Source organism: Danio rerio, chromosome 12 (assembly GCF_052040795.2).
Source record: "Danio rerio strain M-AB ecotype USA chromosome 12, GRCz13ab, whole genome shotgun sequence".
NCBI lineage: Eukaryota > Metazoa > Chordata > Actinopteri > Cypriniformes > Danionidae > Danio > Danio rerio.
This window is the reverse complement of record NC_141032.1, coordinates 22,234,239-22,240,609: the sequence shown is the minus strand read 5'-3', so window position 1 is coordinate 22,240,609 and position 6,371 is coordinate 22,234,239.

Genomic DNA, 6,371 nt, shown 5'->3' with positions numbered 1-6,371 from the left:
CTAAATCAGCCAGCAATGGTTCAAGTAAATGACACTGAGTACACTGTAAAAGCCATTAGTTACTTTACTTTAAAAAAGCGACTAAACCTGTTGCCTCAAAAACAACTAGTTGACTTTACTGTAAAATTAAACATGCGTAAGTGCGTAGCCACTAAAAAAGGTTAAGTTGCCTTTTTAAAAAAATATATATATATGCACACAACTTATTTACTTAACAATTTTAAGGCAATGTGTTTACTCACTTTTTGAAGGTAAATTCAGCAAATCCCTTTAAAAGTAATGAGTTTACTCACTTTTTTAATTAAAATGACTTAATTCAGTTAAGGCAATGAGTTCAGATAGATACAAAATTCAGATAGGTAAAAATTAATATTTATGGTTTACAGCCAATTAAAAGAAATTAAACTCTCTCCGGGAGAAAAATGTTATTGGAACAATTGTGATAAATACTTGTAAACTACTCCTTAAAAATAAGTAACAACTCAAAACACATTGCGATTTCAGATGTGATTCACTGTGAGATGCATTTCTACACAGCAGCCTTGAGAGAGCAGTAGAGCACTTCTGCTCAGAGCTCTGCTGAAAGGATGTTCATCACGGTTTAAGTGGGGCATGCTTCAAGATAAATAGGAAATGAGTGTAAAGAGCTATTGTGAGGGAACATAAGCTATACACGGTTGTTTTATAAAGAAAATAGAGTGAAAAATCGTAGATATCAACATAATTGGCAAGAAATATTCTGTAGCAATAACACAAAAATTAATAAAGATCAAATACAAATTGTCTATACCCTCCAAATCCAGTTGTTTGAGCATTTCTTTGAACACATTTATGATTGTTAAATGCATTGTTTGCTTTTTAAAATTAAACCAGAAAAAAGAGGATCACCGAAACAGAAGATAGGATATTAGGTACACCTTTCCAACTGCTCGTTAAAGCAAATTTCTTATCAGCCAATCACACGGCGGCAACTAAGTATATTTAGGCATGTAGACATGGACAAGATGATCTGCTGCAGTTCAATCCGAGCATCAGAATGGGGAAGAAAGGTGACGTGGCATGTTTGTTGGTGCCAGACGGACTGGTCTGAATATTTCAGAAACTGCTGATCTACTGGGATTTTCCCTCACAACCATCTCTAGGGTTTACAGAGAATGGTCTGAAAAAGAGAAAATATGCAGTGAGCGGCAGTTCTGTGGATGCCTTGCTGATGCCAGAGGTCAAAGGAGATTGGCCAGACTGGTTCAAGCTGATAGAAAAGCAACAATAACGCAAATAACCACTTGTTAGAACCAAGGTATGCGAAAGAGCATCTCTGAATGCACAACACGTGGAATCTTGAGGCGAAAGGGCTACAGCAGCAGAAAACCACAACGGGTGTCACTCCTATCATTTAATAACCGAAAACTGAGGCTACACTTTGCACAGGCCCACCAAAATTGGACGACAGAAGATTGGAAAAATGTTGCCTGGTCTGATGAGTCTCTATTTCTGCTGCGACATTCGAATAGTATAGGGTCAGAATTTGGTAAAACAAGATGAAAGCATGGATCCATCCTGCCTTGTATCAATCGTTTAGGATGGTGGTGGTGTAATGGTGTGGGGGATATTTTCTTGGAACGCTTTGGGCCCATTAGTACCAATTGAGCACTGTGTCATTGCCACAGCCTATCTGAATATTGTTGCTGATCATGTCCATCTCTTTATGAGTGTACCCATCTTCTGATAGCTACTTCCAGCAGGATAAAGCACCATGTCATAAAGCGCAAATCATTTCAGACTGGTTTCTTAACCATGACAATGAGTTCACTGTACTCAAATGGTCTCCACAGTCACCAGATCTCAACTTCAACATTAGGACGACCCCGATCAATGTTTCCCTTTTTTTTTTTAATTGATATTTTCTAAAACACGAAAAACTAAACTTGATTTGGTTGTCTTTTTTCACTTTTCCCATTCATTTTTAATGTGGGGTCAGTTTGGTATACACACAAAGAAAAAATATATATATTATATAAAAAATTGGCAACAATAAAAATTGGCTGTTGTTTTACAAAAGCAACTAATTAAAATTATCAGACAACAACAACAACAACATTTTAAAATGCATATTAATATGTTAATATATATATATATATATATATATATATATATATATATATATATATATATATATATATATATATATATATATATATATATATATATATTATTATCAATTTGTGAGGAGATGTATACTAAAGCATCAAGAAACCTGAAATAAAGTGAAAAGGGGTGTTACGGTAATGCAGTGGGTAGCCCAATCGCCTCACAGCAAAAATCAAAAAAAAAATAAAAAATATTTTTTTTATAAGCCAAATGATAGCGCAGTTGTGTGTTTGTGTAGCAAATGGATCAAAAGGTACAAAATATCCACTTAAACACTTCATAAATACAAAGCTGAGACGTGACTGTAAAAATGATAAATAAAATGTAAATTTCTCTATGTAATGGTCTGTAAATGTTCGGGTTCAGAAGGACCGCAAGTAACCTAAATGTGAAATCTTTTCTATCAATAATATTTAGTCATTAATATTTATACAGATTTCCATTTCTGTTTTGTTACTGCTTGTGTTCTCTCCTTACTGTGTGGTGTATGTTTTGCAGTTCTGTGTTTACCATGCGCTGTATGTTTTGCTCTCCTAATAAAAAAATACCATAAAACCAGACCCTATTCTTAACTTTTTAAATCTGAGGGTGATTTTTGTTTCTATAGCACTTCAGTTTATAATACATTCCTTGCCAGATTCAGTATACAGTAAAATATTGAAGTCCAGATCTGCATCTGTCAAGGTTGCATTTAATCATATAAAGTGCATTCTTCTGTAAACCTTTCATTATTTATTTCGCTTATTTGCTATTTCCAAAAGATGGATGAAAATAATAATAATATAAAAAACAAGTACATAGTGTTCTCAAGAAGCTCTTAACTCATCAAGTGAGTTCATCATCAAAGACCTCGAATAATGAGCAAAGTAACCTCGAATAACATGAAACGACACCACTTGTCTATTCATTCATTCCATCCCAGTGGCTGTATCTGGTTTTTTTGTTTGTTTGTTTTTTGAGGTGACTGACTAAGCAATTGAGGAGAGAAAGCCCTAATGGCAGAAGTGAATAAAAGCAGTATTAACCTTTTATTCGGCCTGGTTCAAAGTTTAATATGAGCTATTCTCAAACAGCAGCATGTCAGAAGGATGCGATGGATGTGGAGAGCGAGAGGAAGCAAACAAACACTGGAGCATCGCAGTGACTGGGCATGTCAAGCAGCATATGAGATTAATGGAGGCTGGAAAAGACGGCGGCTCAGAGATTTTAGCAGTCTCTTCAAAGGCTGACAGGAGGTGCTCTGCTTAAACGAAGTTGTGTCAATGACTCATTAATAATGCGTCCAAATGTTCCACGCACTGTAAACCGGGTTCCTGCTCTGCCTTGCTAACCCTGTGAAGCCTGATGTGTAAAGTACTCAGAAAAAAACTATTTAACATTTAGACATGAAAAAATAAATTATATATATATATTTTAATTGTCAATTATATTACCTGACCAATACCCAGCAAAAATATCCATGTTGGCTAGTATGTTCATATACTATTGCAAATGTTTTGAAGAATGTTCAAATACTTATTTAAAATGAGCTGAAACAGCACAATTCTTGAGATTTCATTGGGACAATTGATTTTTTATGTTCTATACAGATAAGATTGTTCAAGGTTAAGTTAACTTAATCTATTTGTGTTGGGACAACATGAATGAATTGTGTGGAACCTTGCCTTTTTTACAGTGTAAAGTGAGCAGCATTTTAACAGCACCATAAAATGTATTCAATGGCTGTGTCTGAAATTGCCTACTACTTGAGTATGCACTACATTTGAAATTGAATTCACTACATGGCCATTAGAAAAGTACACTACCAGACAAAAGACTTGTATCCAAGTTTGAGGAACAACAAATAATAACTTGACTTCTAGTTCATTTGGCATCTGAAGTGACCTTTATGAAAGGCAAAGGCCTCTAGATTACACTTATTTTAGCAAAATAAAATATGATCATGCCTAAATTTTTAATTATTTATTAGGACAGTAAGGTCTGACTTTGCTTAGACAAAAGTTTTGTCACTTAAAGGTGCAGTAGGTGACTGACTTCAGAAACAATTTTTGTTGTGCTGATTGAAAGTCTCTTCACATTCCCATAGTAATTATTAAAGTAAATTATATAAATGTATTTAAATGTATTTTTATATTTTGGGTAAGGCATAAAACAAAAACAAAAAAATGGTCATCCAATTAAATAGATTTGGGCCGACATCTTCATAATTCTGATACGTAGCTCAAACTGTCAGCAAATGCAGATTTGAACAACTGCTCAGCCATTTGTACGCAGCTCCGCCGACCGTTGTTTGTGCATAGACGTGCTGCGTGTTCACGAGAGAGAAAGAGAGCGCGTGCACATGAACGGCAAAAACATGCTGAATCAAAACTTTTTAAAAACCTGAATCAATATTGGAGTTACCTTTGCACGCAGGAGAAAGGATGACACCATGACTGTAGGATTTCTATTAGGCAGATAATGTTCTGTTTTAAAAATATTTTAGTTTTATGCAAAGCTGATGTTGTTGTTATGGGTTATTTCTCAACAGAAGTGTTGTTCAGCCACTAAAATCTTCCGGTGAAAGATTGAAAAGACTATTTTCAGTTTCATAAGGGACCTTTTACAGCATCAATAATGTAGATTTTAATTAGTTTAACAACAAAACACAAGTAAATACAGCTAGCCTAGTCTCTCTCTAGATTGTTTACCATGCAACTCTAGATATTCGCTCTGAAATAGCATGTCAGTTTGGCTTAGTACTGAGTGTAATTCCTGCACGCCGCCGGACAAGCACTAGACGCTTTTAGCACATGAGAGAGGGTCGAGAGGGTTATATAGTCCTAAATAGCACCACAGCCATTACTGAGCATTTTCACAGTGTTTAGCCTTGCCTGTGTTTCTGTTGTGATCGTCAACATTGTAGCCCTCACAAAAAGCTGGAGAACACTCCCTGTCATTCAACAGAACTACAACTCCCATTATGCCTTGCAGTCACACACCGGTTTCAGTTTACCTCTACACACAGCTGAAGGACATCATCAGTGATTACATCAGGGGTGTCAAACTCATTTTAGTTCACAGGGGAAAATCTATTCCCAAGTGGGTTGGACTGGTAAAACCATGGTATATATAACTTAAAACAACAATTTCAGATTGTTTTCTTTATTTTAATATGATTAATATAAAACATAAAGCAGGAGCCTGAGGACAACACAATGTCACGACAATTTGTAACTTTTTGATTTAGCAGCTAATTCACATAAATTTGTACAGTCTCATTTGTACAATTTAGAATGATTTGCTGATCCACCAATGATGGTTGGGTTTAGGGGTGTGGTTGGGTGCCCTGCCTCCTTTTATATTGTACATTTCTATTAGCCACTAAACTGACACGTTTTATTAGCCACTAAATTGTTATGTTTACTTGTGAGAACACCTCAGTGTGGTATGGCAGGGCAGTGATGTGGTCTTTCTCTCTGAGAAGGCTGGCAAACTGACACTGATTCAGGCTTCTGGATTGGATAAAATTAACAGTTTGCGAATGCGCCATCCAATGGATACAATTGGAACAGCAGTTTCTTTTATTGAAAAATTGCAGCTCATTTTTATACTTTACAGAATTATCTTGCGGGCCGGATTAAACCTGTTTGTGGGCCTGATCCAGCCCACAGACTGTACGTGTGACACCACTGGATTACATGGACATATATATACCAATTACACTGATTCAGTGCTGAGTCTTGTTTCACACTAAGTCTTGTTTAGAGTTTCGACCTTAGTTTGTTTCTCTCGAATTTGATGTTCTCTGCCTGCCCCAAATTCTGCCTGTTGACTGACCTGTCTTTGGATTGCCCTTTTGCTTCAATGTTATTGTTGTTACCTGTTTTAGCATTAAATAACTGCAGACTGATCAAATGACTCCCGACTCCTCACAAGAGATGGACTGTGGCATAATAAAAGCTTTGCTGCTTTTGTGCCACATCGTGCTTGTCTCTTGTCAGCAATCGCTTTAGCGCTCTCATTTCACTATGTTATCTTTCAGCCTTACATTGCTTCGTACCATGATAATAAGTGGGAACACTTTAGCTCATCTATGAACATGATTTCTGCAGGAGTCCCATAGGATGAAATAAAGACCACCACTTCCATGATTTCACACTCAATCATGGAGTCTTAAGGCATGACTTCAAATCACATACTTATGTACTACTCATGTGGCATTTTGTACTAGAAATAGTGCA